The 27,659-nt window shown below is 45.1% G+C and overlaps 1 long non-coding RNA gene across 1 annotated transcript; it reads right to left on the bottom strand.

The window, feature by feature from the left end:
- Positions 1-18,602: 18,602 nt before the first annotated feature.
- LOC120722424 lies at positions 18,603-26,504 on the bottom strand. Its single transcript, XR_005693450.1, has 4 exons — positions 25,794-26,504; positions 21,911-21,966; positions 21,445-21,803; positions 18,603-21,291 (listed from the first exon to the last, which is right to left on the bottom strand). It is a non-coding gene; the product is annotated as an uncharacterized LOC120722424 (long non-coding RNA).
- Between the last annotated feature and the right edge of the window lie 1,155 nt (positions 26,505-27,659).

The following is a 27,659-nucleotide window of genomic DNA, read 5'->3' as shown; positions in this document are numbered from 1 at the left end:
CCTACAGCAGACAAGAGCTTCTGGACATCTGGACTCACAACTCCAACAGTTTTATCGCCGATCTCCGACTCATCCCAGAGATCTCCAGAACACCGGAGGCTGCCCACTCTCCCCGGCCGGGCGGAAGTGCACGCAGACGGCGCCGAGATCGTAAACAAAGGCGAGGTAGGTGCGGAGGGCTACGGGCTAAGCTAAAGCTAACACCACACCGGCTGCCTTTACCCAGTATTTTTCTCGCCAATGTCCGTTCTCTGGCAAACAAAATGGATGAGATACGGCTCTCCATCACTAACAACAGACGGATTATGGACTCAAATGTCATGTTTTTCACCGAAACATGGCTGAACAACAGCTGCCCGGACAATGCTATCGAGTTAGCAGGACGCCACACACACCGAGCCGACAGGCTAGCAGATGACTCCGGCAAGACCAGAGGTGGAGGTTTGTGCATTTATATTAACAATGCATGCAATGCAATGCATGCAATGCATGAACTCCACTACTACTGAGAGTCACTGCTCACCTAATGCGGAGTTTTTAATGGTCAAATGCAGACCTTATTATCTCCCCAGAGAACTCACTTCTATCATACTCACTGCCGTGTATATACCCCCCGACGCTAATGCTAGGTTGGCCATGAAAGAACTTTCTGCAGCCATTAACAAACACCAGAATAAACACCCCGAGGCTGCTTTTATTGTTGCTGGCGACTTCAACCACACCAACTTAAAGACAGTCCTCCCCAGATTCCACCAACATGTCTCCTGCCACACCAGAGGAGACAAGACTTTAGACCATGTGTATTCCAACCTGGCTGGAGCCTACAAAGCCACACCCCTCCCCCACATTGGACAATCGGACCATCTCTCCCTGTTCCTCACACCTCGGTATTCACCACTCATCCAACGTGTGAAACCTGCTGTGAGGACAATTAAAGTGTGGCCAGAGGGGACAGACGCAGTGCTCCAGGACAGATTTAAAAACACAGACTGGAATATGTTCACCCACACAGACCTGGACCAGTACGCCTCATCTGTACTGGATTACATCTCCAAAACCACAGACAGTGTCACCACCCAGAAACGGATCACCATGTACCCCAACCAGAAGCCTTGGATGAACCGGGATGTTCGTCTCCTCCTGAAGGCCCGCAACACTGCCTTTAGGTCAGGAGATGCACACGCCTACAGTACAGCCAGGGCTAATCTAAAGAAGGGCATCAAAAAAGCCAAACACCATTACAAAAAGAAGGTAGAAGAACACTTCTCCAACTCCAACCCCCGACGCATGTGGCAAGGACTCCAGACCATCACAGACTACAGGACCACCAAACCCTCCCCCGCATCCTCTGATGTCTCCTTCCTCAACGAGCTCAACAACTTTTATGCTCGTTTTGAGCGAGGGAACCCCACAACCACAACCAAAGCAGACATGACGCCAGACCACCAACCTCTGACTCTCTCCCCCACCGATGTAGGAGCGGTGCTGAGCAGGATCAATGTCCACAAGGCTGCAGGCCCTGATGGCATCCCCGGGCGTGTTCTCAGAGCGTGTTCTGGGGAGCTTGCAGGAGTGCTCACAGACATATTCAATCTGTCCTTGGCCCACGCTGTGGTACCGGCCTGCTTCAAATCCACCTCCATCGTCCCGATACCCAAAAACTCCAACCCATCTTGCCTCAATGATTACCGCCCAGTAGCACTCACCCCCATCATCACTAAGTGCTTAGAGCGACTGGTCCTAGCACACTTCAAATCCTGTCTCCCCCCCACCCTGGACCCCCACCAATTCGCATACCGCCAGAACAGGAGCACAGAGGATGCAGTCTCCATCGCAATGCACTCTGTCCTCTCACACCTGGACAACAACAACACCTACGCCAGAATGCTGTTTATAGACTTCAGTTCAGCATTCAATACAATCCACCCCTCACAACTCATCAGGAAACTGACAGACCTGGGCATCAGTTCCCTCATCTGCAAATGGTTACTGGACTTCCTGACCAACCGCCCCCAACATGTCCGGCTGGATAACCACTGCTCATCTACCATCACAATGAACACCGGTGTACCACAAGGCTGTGTGATGAGCCCTTTCCTCTACTCCCTCTTCACCCACGACTGCAGACCTGCTGATGGTTCCAACACCATCATTAAGTTTGCAGATGACACCACGGTGATTGGCCTCATCAGTGACAACGATGAGGCCGCCTACAGGGAAGAGGTGGATCGTCTGGCTGAGTGGTGCGACACAAACAACCTGCTGCTTAACACCGAGAAGACCAAGGAGCTCATCGTGGACTACAGGAGGAATGCTGACCCACATCCACCCATCCACATTAAGGGGACGGCTGTGGAGCGTGTGAGCAGCTTCAAGTTCCTGGGAGTCCACATCTCCGAGGATCTCACCTGGACGACCAACTGCTCCAAGCTGGTCAAGAAGGCTCACCAGCGCCTCTTCTTCTTGAGGACTCTGAGGAAGAACCACCTGTCCTCAGACATCCTGGTGAACTTCTATCGCTGCACCATCGAGAGCATCCTGACCAACTGTATAACAGTCTGGTATGGGAACTGCTCTGCCTCGGACCGGAAGGCGTTGCAGAGGGTCGTGAAAACTGCCCAGCGCATCGCCGGAGCACCACTTCCTGCCATAAAAGACATCTACAGGAAGCGGTGTCTGAAAAGGGCTGGGAAAATCATCAAAGACCCCAGTCACCCATCGCATGGACTCTTCACCCTCCTGCCCTCTGGGAGGCGCCACAGGAGCCTCCGGACTAAGACCACCAGGTACCGGAACAGCTTCTTCCCCACAGCTGTCAGACTCCTGAACTCTGCCTCCTGACATCTGACCCACGTTAAACTCATGGACTGAACATACACACACCCACAACCACCTACACACACACACACACAATGGACAACTGTACCCTCAAACACACAATAATAACATGGACTGAACCACCACTCACAACCACTAGCACTAGCACCTCTGTAGAAACTATCTACACCCTCACTTATCTTAACTGCACTACTGTATAGCTCTGTGTAAATAATCATTCTGTACATTCGATAATCTTTACTCCTACAACTGTTTACAACTTGCATAGTTCCCATTTCTGTATAGCTGTATATCTCAGATTCTGTAAAGTTATTTATTTCATATTCTGTATAGTTTTTCATATTTATATCCTGTTCATATCCTGTACATAGCTTGTACTCACTACAGCCTGTACATACTTATAGTTATAGAATATTCACAACATACTTCATACCGTGTACATTATAACATACCATAATAGACCCATTTCTGTAATATACTCACATATCTATATTATTGCTAATATATATTGTAATATATCTATATCACTAAAGCACTTCTGGATGGATGCAAACTGCATTTCGTTGCCCTGTACCTGTGCATGTGCAATGACAATAAAGTTGAATTCTATTCTATTCTATTCTATATTATACAGTATATACCCTATAGCAGCGGTGCCCACGGACCGGTTTAATGTCAGACAGTATTTCCACGGATATGGCCTTTAAGGTGTCGCGGATAAACACAACAAAATAAAATGATACGACCGAGACAAAAACTGGTACAGTTTTTAAATATAATAATAAACACGAATTCACTGCACAATTGTGTAACTTTATTAGCCTCCTGACATGCGCCAACAACATTGAGAGTAACATCCTCTCTGGCCCTTAATGCTCTCTGGTCGCTATGGTAACGCGTAAAGATTTCTTTCAAAATAAGACACAACTACAACACGAGAAAAGACCCAGTGAAACTATATAAACAATATAAACCCTGTAAACCATAAATTTCACACCCAAGCCTCAACTCTCGCGGCCCGGTACCAAAGGACTCACGGACTGGTACTGGTCCGTGGCCCGGAGGTTGGGGACCGCTGCCCCAGAGTTCATGAGGAGGATGCAGAACAGAAGGATCCTAATGTTTTGATAACATGAAAATGTGTTTGTTCAAATACAACATGCAGTTTTTAGACAATAATTTAAAGAAAAAATATCTAATCATTTTTTTCATGCTATATTTACTCGACATATAATGGAAAGCACTGACCTGGGTTCAAGTCTGACCTGCAGCCCTGTGATGCATGTCTTCCCTTCTCCCTCTCTCCTTACTATCGAGAGAGCTGGACCTGTATAGAAACAAGCTGCGGGATCCAGATGTGAAGCAGCTGTCTGATCTTGAGAATAGTCCAAACTACAGACTGGAGAGTCTGGTGTAAGTAGAGTGTTGGAGTGAGTGGGTGGTGCTGTCAGCAGTATTGTACTAAACACAGTCAGTATGAAACAAAGATCCAGTGTTTCCTGTAAAGCTGTAAAGGCCGGGCGGCGCTGCTGTTCTGGGCCCCGGTCCGGATGGGCCTGGGCCCCCTTTCCCCGGCGGGTTGCGGAGTATGGGGGTGCCTACTGGGGTCAGCGGGGGAGCTGGCCCCAGGGAGGGGTCACTTGCCCCTCCCTTCCTTCCCTCCCCATCTCCAGCTGCCTCCCTCTTCCTGCTCCACCACAATCACCCACACATGCAGGGCCTTGGGGTAAAGGTGTGTCACCAGGGTGCAGGGGAGGAATCCCCCCCTCTGTCCCCTTCTGGCTGCCTCTGCCTCAATATTATCTCACAACTTAGACATTCACATTACTCACACTCTCATAACACATACATATAGGATCTTGGGGGTGGGCACGCTACACGGACTCCAAAAGACCATCAGGGTGTACACCCCACCCCTGGCGTCGTTGCCCACCTCTCAATTTTAAATACACGTAGACATTGAGGGCTATCAGGAGGGGCTATGCGCTTACCTGCTGCTCTCTGGCAGGTAGCTCCATGCCCTCCTGGGTTTAAATGCACCTTAGGACACACATGCATCAACACTACAATGAGCGGGCGGAGGGAGGTTTGGAGTCTTCTCACACCCCCGTTCTCTGCGACCTGCTGGAGCGGGGGGGCTAGGAGGAGGAGTTGGCCGTCCGACTGCGGTCTGGAATGTGGGGCCTCCCTGCTGCTGCGGAGTCGGAGCGGTCTGTTTCTCAGGGAAAAAGGTAACACCACCTGGGTCTGGGTGCAGTTTCCCCCTCCAGGGGCAAGGGTACCTAGACCCGGGGCTTAGAGTACGCTTGGGGAGTGTGATTGTGTGTACAGCGTCTCTCTATGTCTGTCTCCACGTTGGGTGAGTGTGGAGTAAGTGCATATGAGAGCATGAGGGTGGGAATGGATGTTTGTGTCTGTGTGTGCCCGTATGTCTGTGTCTATATGTCAGGTTGGGTATCAGACGCCACCTCTCTGGGGACATCTCAGGCCCTCCAAGGTATGGAGGCCTATCTCCCCCCACCACTTCCCCTGCCGGTGGCAGACGCCCTCAGACATCAATGCGTTGGTGGTTCGTTGTGTCCAGGGACTCTTTCTGGGACAGTGGCGCGGCTGCCCCTCTGTTGGTCTTCCTTGGTCTCTTGTGTTCTGGGGGCCTCTGGATGTCTGGAGTCTTGATCTCCTCCATACCTGCTTCATGCCCTGGAGGACGGGGCTGTGGCCCCCCCACACCCTCTAGCAGATCATTACATGAAGGAACCTTTTAAAAACAAGCGCGTCCATGCTCACAGGTGTACACACGGGTGATCACACACACAAGCTACACCCTTTTTGGCTCCTACCTCAAAGCACACTGTGCACTGTCGATCTTACGTGCTGCACAATAATGTTTAATATTTAGTATTTACTGTTATATTCCCATAGATCATCGTGATGTTGTTTATTGTATTGCTCTCGTTTTCTTCTGCTTGTTTTCTTTTTTCTTTCTCAACAGGTGATCCAGGTGATTGATAGATGTATTTTTTCTCTGCTTATTTTGTTGGTTTTGTTTTTTGCCCTTTATCCCCGTCCCTCTTCTCTGCTGTTTTTCCTCCTCTTCCTTTCTCCCTTTTCTTTTCCTGATTCAAGTCTGTCCCGTATCTAGCAAGTGAAAATAAAAACTAAAATAAACAATAAAAGGTGAATCAAATAGACCATTACGGCAAGGCTGGGATGGTCCATTTGGTAAAGTAAATCCGTTGGACATCTTTCTTCGCCTTTAGACAATAATTCTGATGGCAAAAGAACCAAACGGGACAGGGGGACAGGAAAAAATTTTTTAAAAAGCTGCAGCTTCTCTGTGAAGCTGTGAGAGGAGAATGGTGACAGGCTTCAGGATTGGACACAAGCACTTCCTGTTTCTGCCTTTTTCTCAACTTTATGGTCACCATAGTAATGGCTAACACGCGCTGATCAAACACTGTCAACAGCCAATCAGCTCTCTGAACAAAGCAGCACGCAGACCAATGACTGCATTCATTCCCAAGTTTAAAGCAGTGAAGAACACAGTCTGTAGGTGAGGAAGAATTTAGTGAGAGCAGATGTTTGGATGGAATTCCTCCAGTTAACAGCTGGAACCGTCCATCTGGATTGTTGGGCTTGTTGTTGGGGTTCCTACAGAGCTCAGAGTGGACACACCAAGGTTCTTCTAATGAATGAAAGTCCAAACTAAAACTAGGAGGGAAAAACATTTTCATCAACTTCAATAAAAATCCAGAGATTAGAAAAAGTGAAGCAACAATGAGTCCTAGTACAGTCCCAGCACTGAAGTCCCTGCTGCTCTTTATACTGGATGTGCTGCATCACTGACTGACAGCTGATGAAGAGTCTCTGGAAACACTCGTTTATCTCCTCTGCTCTTCCTCCTTCTCTCTGCAGGTGGAGCTGATGGTAAACAGGACGGTGTGTGTGCTGAGAGAGGAGGAGCTGTGTCCTGATGATCCAGAGAGGTTGAAGCAGCAGCAGCTTGTGTGTAGAGACGCTCTGACTGGGCCATGTTACTGGGAGGTGGAGAGGAGAGCTTCATCCAGCAGTGACTGACAGAGGAATGTGATGATTTTGTGGATAATTAAAGTCAGTCATATATCCACAAACACAACAAGCTGAAAGTCAGTGATGCTGCTCGGTTTGCAGTCCTGAATATCATGGCACAAGCAGGATTCACTGCACTGTTAATGTTAGCTGTGTTATATTGCTGCCTCTGCTCGGTGGTGTCGAGCCAAACGGACTTTAACGTGTGTTTGAACGAGCTGACGGTTCACTCGTTAAGCTGAAAGAAAGATGCTTTAATCACAGCAGTCACACATGTGTCCACTGTACCATCTGGGAACTCTTCTTGTTTAGCACTCGTAATAACACAAACACTAAATCCTGCTTCTCTGGTGCTGTTGTGTAGCAGTGTGTACACCTGAGACTGTCACCTGTCTGTCCTGCACTCTCTCTCTGTTTCTTTCTCTCTGATTGTGGAATAAAAGTATGAACATGTGTTTATAAGTTACACTTGTGTTTGAATCCTGCAGCTTATCACACATTTGATTTCCATGTGTGACGACTGCAAGTGTCCAGAGTGAGGACAGACTGAGGGAGCCACTGCTGCACATCATCTGTGAGGCTTTGCAGCCCTGATGATCCACCAGGACAAACTCAGCAGTGTGTGAGGAAGAGGAGGAGGAAGAGCCAGCAGCAGCTGACAGATGGAGAGAATAGACAGACTGTTCCCTGTTTGTGAAGGACTGCTAGGAAAGTTTAACATCACTAACTGTCTGTCCTGAATCAGTCTTATTAGGTAATGTTCAAATAATGTTATCATCCCAGTGTTTTCAGTGTGGGAGAAAGTACTCAGGGCCTTCAAGTTACACACTATGAAGGCAGCAACAAGTTTAATGTTCAGAAACCTAAAGTATGTATCAGCAGCAGAATGGAGCTAAAAATAAATGTTTGTTTCAGTTCTATGAAGCTTTGAGTATTTTGGATTAGTGTCCTGCAGGTTTTGAATGTGTCCTTGATCCAACACAGCTGATTCAAATGGCTAAATGACCTCCTCAACATGGTCGTGTCCAAATTCATGGGCTGCATCCTCCTGAGCACCCGGCCCTCGCTACCTACGCGGGCCGGGTCCTTAGAAGGTCGGGTAGGCCGGAAGTAAACGGCTGGGGAAATGGGACGGTCTAGCCTTCTGATTAGCGTCACCGCTGTCTCGGTGGAGTTTAATAAACTCGGCCGTCTGCTCCTTGCTATCTAAAATATAACAGGACACTGGCGTTCTTGACCGTCTCACACTTCTGTTTAATCAGTTTTCTGTTTGACGTTTATTCAGCTGTGTGAAAACCAAGGAGGAACCCACCCGATGGATTAATAAAGTTTCATTTTATCTAATCTAATAACTTTAATCTCAGCCAAACCGATTTACTCACGAACAAATAAAACACTGAAAAAAGCCAAACAATAACATTTTTAGGTTGTCTAAGTGACTTAAAAGTCCGCGGTGATCTGAAAATGATGTGCCGGGAGTTGTGCCGTTCTCGGCAGCTTCAGTGACCCTCGATGTCACGGTTCTGGGTCCGTTGGACCCAGTATTTTGAGTTTGTTGTGTTTTGATTTAAGTTTGCATCAGGGATTGTGTTCTTGTTCTCTTGTTGTGTTCATGGTGATGATGATGATGATGATGATTTGAGTTTCATGTTTAAGGAATTGTTCTCGGTTGTATCTCACGTTTAGTTTAGTTCAGGTTCCATGTGTCATTCTGTCTGTCTCTCAGTGTCAGGTCTGCGTCTTGGTGTGGTGTTCTGAGTTTCCTGTTTTATTGTGAAGGTCTGTGTCATATGTGAGTGTGCTCAGTTTACATTTCCCCTGTTCCGTCAGCTCAGATTCCTCCCAGCTGTGTTGCCCTCCTGTTTCTCATCCCCTGATTACTGGCGTGTGTATTTAAGCCCTGTGTGTTCTCCTGCCTGTTGCCGGTTCGTCTGTATAACTCCGTGTCAGTCTGGTATCCTGTTCCTTAGTCTGCGTCTCTCTGCTCCGCTCTCCGTTTTGTAGACTTCAGGTTTGCTCTTTAGTTTCTCCCAGTTTAGGTTTGTCATTACTCATGCTTCATTGCCTGTTTTTGCCACTGCCACCGTGTAAATAAACTTCACTCGTATCATCAGTTTGCTGCATTTTGGGTCCTCCTTTTCCTCCACTCCACACGGCTCACTCCGCCAGCCGTGACAGTACGAACCGGCCAGACATGGACCCAGCGGCATCCGCACCTCCCGAGGAGCTTCGGGAGGAACTAACTGACTCTGTTTCCAGGTTGGTTAATCTGTGGCTCGAGCATGAGGGGGAAGAGTGTCTCCGCGCTGTAGAAGCCAGGCTACAGCAGCTCATCTCTGCTCACTCCTGGCTGCTGGACTCTCTTCACCCGCTCGTACAGGACTTCATACTCAACGAACTGCACCTTCACCCACCAGCCGCTACCGCTTCCCAACTCAGCCCGGCGGCGAAGATTTTGCCCGGCCCGCCGGAGGTTTTGCCCGGGAGGAAGCGACGATCGCGCCGTCGGCGCATCACCCCACAGCCGAAGACTAGGACTTCGGAACTGCCGGCTGTGGTGAGTGAAAAGGACCCTTTTTCTGTTTTGGACTGTGTGTCTGTTTATTCCGGGGCTGTGTTTTTTGAGTCGGCTGTCCTGCCAGTAGCTCAGTTAGCTGCCCAGCAGCCACTAGCTCAGTTAGCCGCTCAGCCATCATCTTCACCCACTCCTCCTGTACAACAAGTTAAGTCCATCCAACCTGAAAAGAACTATTTTTCACCTGTTCATGTTAAGCAGAGAGACACACCACATAACGCAGTAATCAGTCCCCAACAGCTGGCTAGTACAGAGACAGTGACGCACTCCAGGGCCTCCCCAGAGGCTGGGTTCCAGCCCCCAGCCGACTCTGGACCCCTGGAGGTTAAGAAGCCAGCTGAGGACTGCATCCGGCTGTCGCTGCCTGAGCTGAGTCACTGCTCTGTGCAGCCGCAGTCCGCTTTGTGTTCGCCAGAGGCCCGTGTGCCTGCTGGTTCCGACCTGTTCCTGCCAGAGGCCCGTGTGCCTGCTGGTTCTGTTGCGTCCCTGCCAGAGGCCCGTGTGCCTGCTGGTTCTGACCTGTTTCTGCCGGAGGCCCGTGCGCCTACTGGTTGTGACCTGTGTGTTCCAGGGGCCCCGGTGCCCACTGGTCCAGAGACTGTTTTCGCTGGGGGGCATGAGGAGCCCGTCCAGCCTCAGGTCTCGTCTGCTGGGGGTTCTGGAGAACCCAGCCAGCCTCCTGTTTCGTCTGCTGGAGGGCCCGAGGAGCCCGTCCGGCACATCCGCACATCCGCTGACAGTCCGTGGGAGTCCGTTCAGCCGTCACCTGCTGGCTCATCCCCCGCGACTTCCACGCCACCGTTGCCTGCATCCACATCACCGCCTGCAGCATTCACGCCACCGCCTACAGCATTCACATCACCACCATTCGCATCACCGCCTGCAGCGTCGCTGCCGTCAGGTTCCGCAGCCGTCCCGCTGCCGTCAGGTTCCGCAGCCGTCCCGCTGCCGTCAGGTTCCGCAGCCGTCCCGGCCTCCGTGTCTTCACCCACGCCTGGTCCGGCCTCCGTGTCTTCATCCACGCCTGGTCCGGCCTCCGTGTCTTCATCGACGTCTGGTCCGGCCTCCGCTTCAGCTTCAGCTCCGCCCACGCCGTCGCCTGGTCCGGCATCGTCTTCGTCTGGTCCAGCCTCCGCTTCAGCTTCAGCCTCGTCTGGTCCAGCCTCCGCTTCAGCTTCAGCCTCGTCTGGTCCAACCTCCGCTTCAGCTTCGCCCGGTCCAGCTTCAGCTTCGTCTGGTCCTGCCTCGCCTGGTCCTGCGGTTGCCACACCGCCGTCAGAGCCAGCTCGACCCGTTCCGCCTCGCCTCTGCTGGCCGTTTTCCGGGCCTATTAGGTGGCATCATGGCCTTCGGGGACGGCCTCCGGAAAGGGTTTGTCGCCGCCGCTGGCATCGCGGCCGCCCTCCGGACCTGCTCAGTGGCTGCCACTGCCTTCCAAGTGGTCGGCCTCCAGAACTGTTTGCCCGCCGTTGCCGTCCGCACGGTCGGCCCCCGGACCTGCTTCCTCGCCGCCGTTGCCGTCTGCACGGTCGGCCCCCTGAACTGTTTGTCCGTCGCCGCCGTTGCTGTGTGCACGGTCGGCCCCCTGACCTGTTTCAGCTCTTGCGTTGTCAACCCCCGGACTTTACTGTATTACGGACTAGTGAGCAGTCGTGTTTTGGTTCTGGTCTCTTGTGCTCCTTGTTTTTTGTCTGGTCTCTGTCCCTCCTTCCTGGGCCCCCTCCGCCCGCCCTGGTCTGGTGCTCGGTTTTGTTCTGTTTTCTGTTTGGGGCTGTCAGGAGCCAGCCCTTAGGGGGGGGTACTGTCACGGTTCTGGGTCCGTTGGACCCAGTATTTTGAGTTTGTTGTGTTTTGATTTAAGTTTGCATCAGGGATTGTGTTCTTGTTCTCTTGTTGTGTTCATGATGATGATGATGATGATGATGATGATGATGATGATTTGAGTTTCATGTTTAAGGAATTGTTCTCGGTTGTATCTCACGTTTAGTTTAGTTCAGGTTCCATGTGTCATTCTGTCTGTCTCTCAGTGTCAGGTCTGCGTCTTGGTGTGGTGTTCTGAGTTTCCTGTTTTATTGTGAAGGTCTGTGTCATATGTGAGTGTGCTCAGTTTACATTTCCCCTGTTCCGTCAGCTCAGATTCCTCCCAGCTGTGTTGCCCTCCTGTTTCTCATCCCCTGATTACTGGCGTGTGTATTTAAGCCCTGTGTGTTCTCCTGCCTGTTGCCGGTTCGTCTGTATAACTCCGTGTCAGTCTGGTATCCTGTTCCTTAGTCTGCGTCTCTCTGCTCCGCTCTCCGTTTTGTAGACTTCAGGTTTGCTCTTTAGTTTCTCCCAGTTTAGGTTTGTCATTACTCATGCTTCATTGCCTGTTTTTGCCACTGCCACCGTGTAAATAAACTTCACTCGTATCATCAGTTTGCTGCATTTTGGGTCCTCCTTTTCCTCCACTCCACACGGCTCACTCCGCCAGCCGTGACACTCGAGCTCCCAGCTAGCTATCGAGCTGGTGGGTAACAGACGTCTCCGAAAACGTCAAAGCACTTTTGCAAATATGCGATATCTTGATAAACCGAGCAGATATTTGATGTTTACACAGCTACTTTCTCGCCTGAAAATATGTTAAAAGTTTATTTTGTGACCCAGAAAGATTAATAAGAGTAATTTTAAAACTTAGTAGCGGCCACCATTGTTGGAAACTGGAATTGGCTGGGCCGTGCTATGAATTCTGGGATATGGTGGGCCACGAAGGACACACCCATCCTTCAAATTCGGGGGAAAGGAGGATACATTTGTCGGCTGCATTTGGATTTGGACAGCCTTCGGCGCGTCGCTGTGACGTAATCGGTCTGCAAATGCGGCCTCAGGAGGATGCAGCCCATGAATTTGGACACGACCCATGTCTTGTAGTTCTCCAGAGGCCTGGTAATGAACTACTCATTTGATTCAGGTGTCCACCCAGGGCGTTATCTAAAACCTGCAGGACACCGGCCCTCGAGGCCTGGACTTCGACATGATGAAGAAAAAGCTGCTGTGACGACAGAAATCTGTCAGCGCGACTCCTTGAAGTGTCAGAAATAAAATGACAGAAAAAGTTCTGATAGCTCATCGCCCACTCTGTCCAGCTTTAACTGTAGTCGTAAAAAACCTGAAGATTTCTATAGTAGGAAGTGAAAAACAGAAACTTTTTGTCTTTAATAGTTTATTGCTGAAACTATTACTGAACTTTGTGTAGTTTGAATGTTCATAAGGAGGAAACTATAAAAATGGAAAATGTCTGCTTGTGCTTGTTTGTGGTGAGCAGCAGATCAAACAGTTCAATTTCAATTCATTTTATTTATACAGCACCAAATCACAACAACAGTTACCTCAACGTGCTTTATATTATAAGGTAGACCCACAATAATGCATTAAGAATGATAAACTATAAATGTAATTTATAATGATTATAAGGAGCAAAACACACATTCAGCCTGTGAGACTCATTTAGACTCTGAGCCGTGACTCTGTGCTACATGCTCACATTTCTGCATCTCTGCTATTCAAACACACTTTGTATGAGCTTTATTTTATCTAATATTCAATTATTATTCACAAGCTGCTCATTTTACATTTTCCTGACACTCTTGTATTTAAACCTGCTGCCGTCTCTCTGTGGACCCGGCCTGTACCATTACACTTGCTGTCCTTCTTTGACATAATGGTGTGACCCAGTCTGTCCTTGCATGTGATTGGCTGCATGGTCCCACCCCTGTCTGCATGGAGACCAGCAGGGCTGAAGATTCAGCTCCCACATTAATCATTAATAATTACTGACATATGAAAGTGTATCAGGGCCTGATGTGGCCCGCTGGCCCTATGTTGGACACCCCTGCTTTAGCTGCTAAGTCACGGCTGAACGAGCACGAACAGCTCAGACTTGTTCCTCACTGCTTTCTGTGGAAAAAGACAGAAAACAAACCCACTCATGATCTTCAGAGTGTTCATTTGATTCTGTGTCACAGTGTGACTGTGGGGATGAAGGAGCTCTCAGGGCCTCCACAGCCTCCTGCAGGGGGTGGAGGTGCTGTCCATCATGGGGACAACTAAAGCTTTAGAAGTGACTACATGGTTGTTTTTACAATATGTGACAGCTGCTTCCTTTAAGAAGTCAGTGAGTGTTTGTTCTACCAGGTGAAAGTCGTATCATACAGCTGCAGCTACTGTGTGTGTGTGTGTGTGTGTCAGGTTTAGGCTTCAGTTTGGAGAATAAGTGGTGAGAAAAAGCATCATCTTAATTAGAAGTCCTCCCTAAAATATGAAAACAAGTGTGTTTGTGTGAAAAGCCAGCGGCTAAGTGGGTAAATGTAGCAGTGCATCCATTAAAACAGTGATCTGCCACAGTCACAGGGTCATGTTCTCTATCTCACGTGGAAACATGTTTATATTTGTTACATGGAGCTGCTTCTGTTCCTCATGTCCTCTGTTTGATCATGGACCAGAGGACACACACATGTAGAGAACATGACTCTGTGACTGTGGCAGATCACTGATCTAATGGACGCTACATTTACCCACAATTCTCTGTACACACTGTTAAGTTTATCCAGATATAAACAGTTTTATTTCAGTTGTTTTTACATAAACAGTGCAACACAGTAACAGACAAATGGTCCTTTTTTTATTTATTTAAAAGAAACAGCTGTTTTTAAATTCGGCTGTAGAATATTTAAACTGACAAAGGTTTAAAATTAATTACACACATAAATACAAGTGAGAATTAAACACACCATATACGCTGACAACAAACACTCTTTGGTTTTAGTTTAATATGCAAGTTGACAAGAACAAAAATCCCACTGTTTTTATCTTGTTTTTTTTCCCTTCACCTTCTCTTTTCTGTTACAATTCAAGATTATGTTTTTCACACAGAATAAAAACCAAATCTGAGGTTTTAAAACTGTTTCTGAATAGTTGAGAAAACACAGACTGGAGTTCATCCATAATTCAGACTGTTTTTACTGAATATGAAGTGAAGAGAGATGTCTCCAAAGCTTCAGGTTACAACCTCCATAAACTGCACTTGTGTCAGTAGTATTACAAGCTAGTTAACTGTAGTGAAATTATACTTAAATATATTATCATATTATCGTATTAGTAGAAACTGATAAAACAGATAAAATAGCTATCATAGCCAATGACAAATAAATAAATCGTTTTTTTCAGTAGAATCAGTGTCATCCACCAACTTTGGACTGCAAACCAAACTAATATATGTACAATGTATAATACAGAATACCTGATATGTGGACACACTGTGCAGTTTATACCTGATCATACCTGATACGTATTTAACTTTCACAATATTTAAGCGAGAAGAAGTGTGAATCACAAATGTGACAACATTTCTCTGCACAGTAAGTTCATTATTGTGAGTCAGCACAGAGGTGGATCCTGGAGTCACGAGCGTCACTCTAAACCCAGCATATGCAGGTTCAGTGAAGGTGGTCTTGAAGGTGTGCAGGTGGATCATTTTGTCAGAGGAGACGCTGTAGAAGGACACAGTTCCTGCAGAACAGTCCACATGCACTGTGTGAACTTAGCCCCACTGTCATGCAGACTGTCAACTGTAGCAAATATGAACTTTTTCATACACACACAGACGTTGTCAAAGACACTGCAGCGGGGTTACCAATCTCGACTTGGAATCTACCCGCTAAAGAACTTGGGCCCACGCTCATTCAGGCTGTTAACCATGGCGAATTTAACTAATCGATTTCAATCGAGACGCAACCTTTCATGCTTTCACATTAACACAAACACACAATCTACAGGCGCTGCAACGGGCTCGCCCACCTCCGCACAGGCTTGGGCCCACTCTCGTGCAGGCTGTCAACTGTGGCAAGGATCCCACACCCTGACTGGTTCTTTAGGATGTCCTCAGTCCCCAGGTTACCACCCTAGTCCCTAGTCCTCCCTTCCCATGGGTTTCGCCCTCACGTCCGCGAGTGTGGCAGCCAAGCCCAGAACAATTAGTCTTACTCTTGCACTTTCAGTCGCTATCCGCAACAGCCAATTTGTTTACTCAGCTTATTTACTCATTTACACCCCCAGTTTAGTTGCTCTAACGCACTGGGACGGAACACACACCGCCTCTTTGTCTGCTGCTGCTAAATATCAACACTTCACCGTGTTCTTTTAATTCCTCATAGGCATCCGATGGAAGACGAAACACTGCTCAGCAGACCATTTCACACTTTGTTCTCTTACACAATTACTTCTAGAAGGGAGACGCATCCTGCATGACACGTTGCCGCGGATCTCAAACGGGTGATGCACGCTAACAGTCTTTATAAGAAGCTGTCCCACTCTAGTCTGAATAACAGTGTTTCAGTAACTTTCCACTAGAAGATGGTCCCATGTTATCTACTTTTTCCCAGGCAAGTGTGGGCGAGAGTCTACAGCCTTCTATCCCCCAAGGACATGTAGTCTAATGCCTTTATTTTCCAAGACAGTGTCCACTTAATACTACACCAAATGGTTATATGGCCTTTTAGTTAATATAAAGCATAGAGCTGAGGCACTTCAAATAATTTCATCTCAACATGATTGAGCATTTAAACACATGGTGTTGTTCTTCCTTCAGCTCGAAGATCAAAGAATTGGGGTATTTAACAGTTTGGTGCTGTGACCCGGATCTTTGGTGTGCTGAGGAAGGCAGATTTGGCCCGTGGTGAGATCGTGGGGCGAGGCGAACAGAGGACCGGTCCAAAAGAATACAAAGGTAAGCACCACCTGTTAAAAAAAATCGAAGTGTGCATATTGGAAATTCTAAATTAATCTGTTCGCTAAGTTACAGGTATTTCCACATGAAATTCTGTCGGTGTCTGGTTTTCGGCGCGAGAAATTTTAAAAAACATTCTAAGTTGAGGCTGGATTCTAATGTGTGACATAGGAACTGGCTCTAGCACAAGAAACTTTAAAATATTCTAAATTGAAGCTAGAGTTGCAGCATGTTCCACATTAAATTCCACATTTCATTTTGTCTATGACTGGCTTTTGAGGCAAGAAACGGTGAAAATTTATGGCTGAAAGTTTCAGCATATGAAATAGAGTATGAAATAGAGACTGGCTTTTGACGCAGAAACAATTTAAATTATTTCCAAGTAGTTTCTCTGTGTGTTTCTGCGTGTGAAATATAAACACGGTGACAGTGAATAAGAGGCCATTAGAATGAAGAGACTTTTGTTAACATAATCAGGTTAAATTCAATTCAATTCAGTTTTATTTATATAGCGCCAAATCACAACAACAGTCGCCTCAAGGCGCTTTATACTGTACAGCAGATCCTACATTAATAGATACAGAGACAAACCCAACAATCATATGACCCCCTATGAGCAAGCACTTTGGCGACAGTGGGAAGGAAAAACTCCCTTTTAACAGGAAGAAACCTCCGGCAGAACCAGACTCAGGGAGGGGCGGGGCCATCTGCTGCGACCGGTTGGGGTGAGAGAAGGAAGACAGGATAAAGACATGCTGTGGAAGAGAGACAGAGGTTAATAACAGATATGATTGAATGCAGAGAGGTCTATTAATACATAGTGAGTGAGAAAGGTGACTGGAAAGGAAAAACTCAATGCATCATGGGAATCCCCGGCAGCCTACGTCTATTGCAGCATAACTAAGGGAGGATTCAGGGTCACCTGGTACAGCCCTAACTATATGCTTTAGCAAAAAGGAAAGTTTGAAGCCTAATCTTGAAAGTAGAGATAGTGTCTGTCTCCTGAATCCAAACTGGAAGCTGGTTCCACAGAAGAGGGGCCTGAAAACTGAAGGCTCTGCCTCCCATTCTACTTTTAAATACTCTAGGAACAACAAGTAGGCCTGCAGAGTGAGAGCGAAGTGCTCTAATAGGGTGATATGGTACTACAAGGTCATTAAGATAAGATGGGGCCTGATTATTTAAGACCTTGTATGTGAGGAGCAGGATTTTGAATCCTGGATTTAACAGGAAGCCAATGAAGGGAAGTGTTACAGAATTGTGGATCAATATGATTGTCATTTTGCAAGATGATTGGATCTTTAGCAGCGGGATTAGATCTTTAGCATGAATGCTCACCTCTGTTTTCTATACAGACATACATACACATATCACTGATCACATCACATGCTCATACACACACACACGAGTTGTCTGGGATCAGGTGAGGAGCTTGCAGCTCCAAGACCCGGGTACGATCGGCTCCCCTTGCAACTTAAAATGGATCAAACTCTGTCTTGCTTTGTTCATGGGATTAAGTATCTAAAACAGCAGGGCCTGCGAGGTGCAGACTCAACCGAAGCCAATACAGCAGAAATATTGGGGGAATACATATGTGAATACCATAAACCCTCCAAACCTATTACAGAAGAAAGTGATACGAATGATTCAAAACATTAAATATAGAGAACATACAAATAAATTGTTTATAAAATCGAAATTATTGAAATTAGGACATTTAGTGAAACTAAAGGTTTTAAGAGTACCAAAAAATTGGGTCGAAATTTGGAGCGAACTGACTTGTGGAGGTTGAGAAAGTGTCCGGAGCATTGCAACAAAAGGTGAAACAAAAACAAACACAGGCAGAAAAAGACAGCTTTTAAGGAAATGCTTTATTTGGGGGGGAAAAGGGAGTTAAGGCAGAGAAGAGGCTTTGCCGAATCTGCACCTCCCTGAACCTGCCTACAAATGCACACACATGCAATGAAAATCTGCTGACACACAGAATATTTCTCAGCAGTATTAAAGCAGGGAAACTTGACATGCACTTGTTTTTTAAAAGGTTTTTATTAGTTTTTCTGTTTTCACAAATAGTACATAATTACATAACATACTAAAGTGTACAATTCAGAACCAAAAATAAACAAACAAAAACAAACAAACAAAAAGACTGATAACTAAGCACAAAACAGCAGCTCAGGTCCATCTAAAAAAATAAAATAAATAAAGAGAGATTCAGCCACAAACCCGGCCTGAGTGTTTTACTGATGTTAACCTATAATTCTCTTCCGACTGCTGCGTGTGGAAAATTGATCCAGGTCTGCTCTTCACCTGCACGTGATACAGTGAGAGACATTTCCATCGTTAATCACTGCTTAAACAGCACACATCTCCTCTCTCTGGTTTTTGAATTCTCCTTTCTTAAGAACAGAAAGTGAGATGGTATTTGTTTTAGGCTGAGAGACACCAAACATTCTTCATATCATCATTATTTTTGTTTTCATCAACAACAACACAACTATTGTATGTCTTTTGTGTCCACTAGGGTAGATGGTGACCTGCAGTATCACCCTCAGCCCCGTATGGAGGCGATTCTCACACACACAGTGACATCAGACATTCATCTGCTTTGTGCACAATGTCACTCCTTTCCTTTCTTCAGTGATCTACATACCACGTGCTGCTCGGTGAATACGTTTCAATGTATTCTATCCCCTTTCCGAGGCAGCCTTATTCAGTTTATTCCCCATTACAAGACAACAATCAGCCACACGCACGTTCATTCACACTTTTTAGGCCTATGAGCTCTGTTGAAAGCTCTCTAACACCCAGTGACGGAGAATTCAACCATCGCAAACTCTCCTAATGCCCCAAATGGTGGCCAATCCCAACCCTTCTCACGGCGGAGTAACCGAAACCCAGGTTGTCTTTAAAATCTCTCTACCTACCAAACGGCGAAGAAGCCTGCGTTCTCGCACGCGGCTGGCACGCTCCGGACCCACGTGTAACGCACAGTCACAGTGATGCATGCGGCCCTCTCTCTTTACTTACTGTGGTGTTGCTTCTCGTTCACGGGGAGAGCCTCTGGATCCTGTCAATCGCCATCCAACCCGAGGGGAGGTCAGACGCTAACTCACTGACCTGGTCTCCAATTCACATCCAGGACTCTCTTCACGCACCCCGGGCGCCATGGCTGTCGACAGACTTTGGCGGTCTTCGTCTCCCCCTCCTCGGTGGACACACACACGGGGAAACCATGTGTCAAAAGGGGGAGTCCAGCATTAATATAAATCAATGATTCTTCTTTACTACGATTGGTGTGTTTAGCAATCCATGTAAAGGTAAAACTTCTACAGGGGGTACATCCATGCCCTGATCCCTTTATGATGACCCATAAGTAAAGCTCGCTGAACAGAAAGTAAAGCGTGCTTTCTCCAAAGGTGGCGTTTTCAGTGGGAGAAACGTTTCGTCACTCATCCAAGTGACTTCTTCAGTCTCAGCTGACTGCAGGTTTCCCCAATCTAAAGTGTGCTTTGATGATGGTTGATATGTTTTCAATTGGTTAGAAGTTTTTTCCTTCTAGAAAAGGAGGAGAAGCTTTTGCAGAGAACTAGCGGGATGCAGAGACTATTCCAGTTGCATCAAACAGGTGGGAGAGAAAAGGCTTGCTTGCTCAAGGAAGCACGTTCCCAGAAGCCCAGTGGGTACATCTGAAGGGGTGCAAAGGTGGACAGGACCACTTGAGCTGGTGGAGAAAATATTTCATGTGATCTAGCTGAAAGAAAAGAGAGCCTAGGAGGTCCGAAAGGCTCTGGGTCAACAAAAGGGGAACTCGGCTGAGACCCCCGAACATAGATCCCAGCCTGGGGCAGAAACAGATGATAATGCACGACTCACCATGAGGCGTAGGCGCCATGTGTTGTTTAAGAGATCATCTTGGTCATTTGATTAACTGCTAATTCACCCACTTATATAGACTTAATAGGAGTGCATGGACGTGTTAATGACTGAACTCGGGGATTAATTGATCTCTCATAGGAGAGACCAAAAGGGGGAATTGTAAGAATAGATTATCGTAGTGTTAGGGATTTAGTTGTTGAACCACAGTAAAGTATTCATTATTCATTTAAGCAGGTCATAGGTCATAGAACTGGGAGAATAGGTCAGAGGTGTATGTGAGAAGCAGGGATGACAGAGCTGCCATCAGTGGGATAAGGAGTTGGTAAGCCAAAGCAAGGACAACATAGTGTGCAAAGAAGTGGGCAGCAAGGACTCGAGATAGAGTGACTCGAGATACAGAGGGCATCAGCAGGCACCTGGTTTTGAGACACAAAGGTTGTTGACTTCTGTGTATCAATGTGTGCTGCTGGGACTGCCCCACTGGATTTTGCTGAGCTATGAAAATTCCCAAGTACATGTAATAAAATTAATTGATTGTTTATTTAAAAAAACAGAAATGGGATATTACACTGTTTTATGATGCGTTATGCTGCTGATTTATAAAGAAATACTGTTTCCTGAGAATCATGGCCTTGCTTTTCTGATTACAAAGAGAACAGAACGTACTGCAGGGGAAATTCTCCCTCATCTCACACAGGAGGAGAAAAACAGGAACCCAAGGTCATAACTCAGGCTCCCTGAGAGACAGAAAGAATGGGGACGTTTAAGTTTTTTACGACTTTGGAGTGGACCGAGGCTATAAAAGTTTGAGTAACGGGCCGACATTTTGAGATCTGCCCTCTCGTGCACATCTCCCATCCGGATGATTGTGCTGCTCAAAGTGTTTGTATGGTATAAAGAGAATTGTATTGATTAAAGTGATTGTTGATTGAGCATTAAAACACCGAGTGTTGTTCTTCCTTCGATCAAAGAATTGGGGTAATTTAACACTCTCCAGAGCACACCTCCACCTCTCCAGGCTGGCTTACACAAGCTCCACCTTTGACTATGAGAAAATAATACAGTAGAAACGCTGTTGCTTGTCCCAGGAAAATACACAACGTTGTCCATCCTGAACTCTGTGGCTGTGAATTCAAAGTTGGTCTCTGATTCTGAAACAGACCAGAGGTTCCTGTAAAGAGCATAAAAATATATATTTGTTGACACTTGTTGGATTTGGAACTTCAAGAAGTGACATTATCATCCTTTTCAGCATTTTTATGTATAACAGCCTAAGTTATAATGATAAGTATCATACAAAAATATAATCTAATAATCGACTTACTACTGATCTTAAGCCAACAGCTGGAAGAGCCGTAACCATAATCAGTGTTCACCTCACACAGGTACAGACCGAGTCATCAGTCCTGAGTCTGGACAGTTGAAGTCTGATTCGTCCTTCTCTGAGGGCGTCTTTGTCACTCTGGACTCATCCTGAAAGCGTTTCATCCTGAGACTCTGACACCTCAACACCTTCATGAACCTGATACACGACTGAGCATTTAAGCTCAGTTTTGAGTTCACAGCAGATAAAAAGAGTTTTGTTGGATCTGTCAGGTTTGGTGGTGAACGTCCACTCCAGTGTGATGCTGTGGTTCTCCTCTGCCTGATAGGAGGTCTGTGTCACATTGACTACAGATGATCCTGTTGAGGAGACAGAGAGGGAAAGAGGGGAGCAGACACACTGAGAACTGGAACAAATCTGTTGTTGAGCTTTATTTGGAGTTCATAAAGTGAAGCTGTAAACTAACCAGAGACACATGAGGTGAGGATGATGAGCAGCAGGATCCTGCAGATCATCTTCTCCCTGTGAGAAGAGACAGAGGTGAAGAGTCATCAACACACGAGGTCAAAGGTCAGTCAGTACAGCTAGAAGGAGGGAAATCTACAGTCTGACTTCATTCACTCATTACAACATCTACAAACAGACACGACAAGAAGCTGCAGACACATCAAAGCAGGTTTGAAGACATTTAGAAACAGTGTTGTAGTTACAGCGCTTGTTCAACAGGGTAAAAAGTAGTTTCCAGTGTGGTTATGTTATAAAAATATGAGTTCAAGTGGATGCCTTATTCAAATATAACAACATAACTTATATAAACATCATCAGTGTAATAGGAATGATAAACTGATAAAGACTGAGGTTTCAAGGTTTCACCAAGCTGACAGCAAAATATAAACTGATAAAATGTACCTCTGTTAGTTCTCACATTACAGTGAAATCAGAAAAGACATCACTTGTTCAGCTTTGTAAAAAATGACAAAGAATGTATTAAAGAGAGAGAGAGAAAGGAAAGAAGAAGGAGGACAACTGTGCGAAAATAAACGATGCAAACAGTCTGTGTTAGACTGTAAAATCAGCTGGTAAAATAATAACATTATAACTAATGATAATGAGAGCAGAGATTTCACTTTAAACACTCTCAGAGATGTTTGACATCAAAACGAACTGTTCCCAGGAGAGTTCCCCTAGAAACTGTTCGTTCTATATAAGGTGCTACAAAAGGGAACTCAGTCAGTGAAACCTGTTCATGTGTATATTCGTGTCTTACAGCAGGATTTTTCTTTTTTTTAACCAGTCACAATCGTTTCTGCTTCAGTTTTTTGTTGCACTTATAACTCGTTTCAGTCATGTATTAACATTTTTTATTTTTCCAGACTTAAAGAAAGTGTTTGATTCCAGATCGATCAACTCTCATGTTTCTTCCTTTTACTCGGTGTGAATCAAAGCCCTTCATGTTTCACATTAACTTGTTTTTCTTGTGTGTTTCTAATCAGTCGTTCATTTCAAACCAGCAGCTTCTTCCTTCTCTGAGACATTAACACTTCTGCTGACAGTCCCTTCGTTCATCCGCTGCTCATTAAATTATTAATGTGAATAAAGTGGACAGCTCGCTACTTGCTCTCTTCTAAGCTGGTGATTAAAAGCTGCTGGAGATTTGACTGTTTGTGTTTTTCATGTTCAGGCCTTTAAAACATGTTTAATTTTAACATGTAAAACTCAGCAGGGTTCAGGTCTGGACTGGGATGAAAAAATCGGCCTGGGGATTTTGACTAGAGACCGGCCCACCGGGTATTATAGGAAAAGCCACGAAGCCTTTGAATGAAAACGAACGCTGTCGCGACAGTGATGTGCACTGTCTTGTTGGTATATATTATGGCCCTGGTATCGTGACTGATTTCTAGAATCAATTCAATTCCAATTCACAAGGTCCTGATTCGATGCGATTCAATTTTGAATCAGACAGTTAGAAATATAATAATTCTTATCTTTTATCAATACTGATACATGTGAGACTTCATCAGAGGTGTGAGCATCACAGCAGAGGCCTTTGTGTCAAAGTAACTGAAGACAAAACAGAAAAACATGAAGGAGATTTTCCTGTTCTGGCTTTTTATAGGAGATAAGCTTAAAAATATTCTGCAGTAGAACAAAAACTGAAGAAAACCATGAATCAACATGTGAATATTACCTGATGCTGCTGAAGCAGAGCAAAGTTACAGAGGTTTTATTAGAAATACAGCCAAGCATTTTACAATGTTGCATGATTTTAAAAAGTTTACATTTCTTCAGTATTGAACAGCAGAAATTAGGCTCACAGATATTTGAGGTGGAAACTGTTCTTTAAGTACAGAAAGAGAGAGCTGTGCAGAAAGTGTAATTTTGTCGTGGTGGAAGCAAAACAGCAAAGGTAAGAGTGAATGCATGACATTTATCAAATGTGAATCATAGTTTGGATCTTCTTTTGCTGTTGGTTCAGTGAATTTTGGTTGGATATAGACAAAACCTGCAACTCAGAATCTAGGGCAAAAAAAAAAAAACCACAAAGTGAGGATCAGAATCAGTGAGCAGTCGGCTGTTAGCCCCAACGGCATGTCCGTGTTTGTGCCGACAGGTGAGAAAGCCGAGAAAGACAAAGCTGATTCTGATGCGTCGGTCCGCGCTCTGTGTTTACGTCTTTGTGTGGAATCCGTTTACCTGCTCTAATTCACTGTTTGTTGGTTGTTGAAATAGTTTTGCGAGCTTTAACCTGAGATTCTGCCGTTTCTGGCAAAATGCATTTATATTTAAAAGTCCATTCAGGATTTAATGAATCGATATTGCTTTATTCAAGCTACTCACCTCCCTCTATCCACCTGCACTTTCAAACGTACACGCGAAGGACTACAGGAATATCTGGACCACGGCCAATCAGAGAGGTCCTGCCCCTGACTATCTCTGATTAGTTTAGACCACAATATGGGAATAATGTGTGTCTGTTGTTGACCACAGAGAGACTTCCAGAGTTGCAGTGTAGTGATGGGATTTCTGGCTCTTTTTAGAGAGCCGGCTCTTTCGGCTCGGCTCACTAAAAAGAGCCGGCTCTTTCGGCTCCCAACCAGCTCTTCAGGTTGTTTTGTTGCTTTAATTAATTTATTATTAACAACAATACAAAATTATGCACAAAATGAATAACTAATGTAAAAAAAACGTGGTTTTATTCATATATGTTTATATATAAATATATACGGTGGCACGTACAAACTCCAAAACACATTGCTGGCGTTAACTGAACTTCCAAAACAGAGCTACCTAGATCACTTAAATTACACAATTGAAAGCATATGTGTATGGTTTGTGTATTTATACACAGGCACTCATATATATTCAAATAATTAAAAAAAAAAAGTTAATTTACCTGTTACTACCACACACCAAATCCGGTCGTTGGTACTTCCTGGCTTGTGTAGCCACTAAGTAACAAAAGCTCAGCACTGCGCCCTAGCATCCTGGAGCACTTCTGTTGTGTTTTGTACGTATTTTACGTGTTTTGGAGTTTGTATGTGCTTTGTCTCTAGGGGCCACCGTAAATATACTTTTATTTATTCACTCCACATAAAATGTAATAAATAAATCATATAATACAAAAACCAACATTTCAACTTTTAACTATTTAAATTTTCAGCTTTTTCCTTTTAAACAAATTTAAAGTGAAACAACACAAAACACTGCAAACCACAACACAATTAAATATAAATTAAAATATGAAAACACAAAGAAGATGCATATTCTCTGTCATATGGACCTGCATGAATAAACTTTTTGAATCCTTTATCATCTGCAACTGAAAATAGTTGTGGATGATTACTATACCTTTCTAATGTGCTACTGCGACAGTAACTACCGCCCCTCCCCCCTTTTCCCAGCACAAAGTACAAGGCTCGTGTGCGGAGTGAAGCGGAAAAAAAGTGAGAGAGAGAGGGTGAGAGAAAGAAATAAAACCCCAACGCTCCCAATAAGGAGCCGGCTCGCGTTGTTCACTTCAAAGAGCCGGCTCTAAGCGCCGATTTGTTCGCGACCGACACATCTCTACTGCAGAGACATTTTTTCTCTCCTCGAACAGTTGGTCGCACTGGTGCGACCTAAGATTTTTTTAGTTGCACTGGTGCAAAATGAAATTAAAAATTTTGTGGCATTTGCGAGAGCTCTGCAAACAGAAATGATCCAGCCACCCGAATCAAACATGATAAACTACACAAAGCTCTCATCACCCAGAGGCATTAACTGTTATGTGAAAGCACATAAAACCATCATGAGCTTAAATAACAAATGTCTGAAAACACAAAACACCAAATTAATGGTTCATGTCTCACCTTTACTCCTTCCAACAGAGTCTGTTCTGCCTGCAGTGGGAAACCTTCAGTCTCCTCAGTCCAGAAAAGAGGTTCTCAAAGGTTTTGTGGTCACGAGCCCTTTTCAGAGTACAACATTATCCCATATAATCAACCTCAGTTTCACATGATGAGCTTTACTGACAGAAACAACTACATTCACCAGATACCTGGCTGACTAATAATTCATTAGTAGCAGGAAAGAAGACACAGAATTACAGTAAAAATAAATGAAAGATAAAATACATACGTCTGCAGTGTGATTTTTCTTTCACTCTGTACCTGTTTCATCAGTCCTTACATTACACTGAACCAAGTGTAGTTTCATGTGCAAACACAGCTGTCACGCCCAGCCTCCAGGTTCAGGTCACATACGCGAGTTTGTGTTCACTACAGCTTCAGTTCAGTTTTCAGTAACTTCCAAGAAAGGCGCTGTTGTTATTTTGGGGTGGTTTCATGAGTAATGTTTGAAGACAACAGTAAAACAGGAATGATGTACAGGAGCAAAACATTGTTGTGTGTAATCTATTTGTGTGTGTTCTTACAACACACAAATTTACCCTTTCTGTGTACAAGAGGTTGCTGGGAAGATAGGCCGGCCTCCTGATGACATTAAAACACATCCAAGATGTGCTCCTGTGATATAAGCTACAGACCAATTCAGATCCCAAACAAACTTCAGCACCAGTATTCCCAGTATGGTCACAATGATGTAGAATGCTCTCTTCTTTGATTGGTCAACCCTGTCCCTGTTCCTGCTCTCTTCTCTTGGACCCGAATGAGCTAAGACATAGAGAACAGAAAGGCTGCAGAAGGAGGAGACGGTACGAGACCATGTTGTGAACAACACATAGCAGACCTGTCCACACTTTCATGCTTTCCACTATTCTTTATTTACTCGGTTGCTGTACACAATTACAGCATTTCAGTGCTTACATATATATGTAAAAAAAATGTATGAGCTGTGATAACTGTTTCTGATAAAATGAAGAGTAGACTGTTATATTAACCTCCTAGGACCTGCGTCCACATATGTGGACATCACATTTTGGGTTATTTAGACCAAAAAATTCAATTTTGCTCTGCAAGGGCCTGATATCCACTTACAAGGACATTATGCTGCTACTGTTCTATCAGAATTTTAAATGAATATCCTCATATGTGGCTCTCATTTTTCTTAGAAACAAAGATTAGGTTAAAAAAAATCTAGTAATTCTTTATTTTTACATTCATCAGGTCCCAATCAGCCCAAATATCAAAGAGAAATTTAAAATGCTGCCGTGGAAGAGTTCAGGTCTTAGGAGGTTAAATATTCCTTTATTGGGTGAGAAAATCAGACCATGTCATAACTGCTTTAAGTCATACAGAATAGATATCAGAGCCTTAAACAGGCTGACTTCTGCTAAATGGGTCAAACTGGGCAGAAAGTCTACAAACACATAACATCCTTATAGAATATGATGTAACACTATAGATCAACTTAGCTCAGAATATATAAAGCATATAAACAGTTACAGCAATATGATGCAACAAACACAGCAGCTACTGATCCAAAATACTCAAAGCTTCATAGAACTGAAACCAACATTTATTTTTAGCTCCATTCTGCTGCTGATACATACTTTAGGTTTCTGAACATTAAACTTGTTGCTGCCTTTCATAGTGTGTAACTTGAAGGCCCTGAGTACTTTCTCCCACACTGAAAACACTGGGATGATAACATTATTTGAACATTACCTAGTCATGGTAAACCACATGGGTTTGAGGGAGCTGATGAGCAGTTAGAGAAAAAATAGTACAGAGATACAGGAAACAGCTTATGAAGAAACTTTCTATTTGGCAAAAGAT

The sequence above is a fragment of the Simochromis diagramma genome, unplaced genomic scaffold (assembly GCF_900408965.1).
Source record: "Simochromis diagramma unplaced genomic scaffold, fSimDia1.1 OVJJ01000635.1, whole genome shotgun sequence".
Lineage (NCBI taxonomy): Eukaryota > Metazoa > Chordata > Actinopteri > Cichliformes > Cichlidae > Simochromis > Simochromis diagramma.
This window is presented reverse-complemented; position numbering and strand designations above follow the sequence as displayed.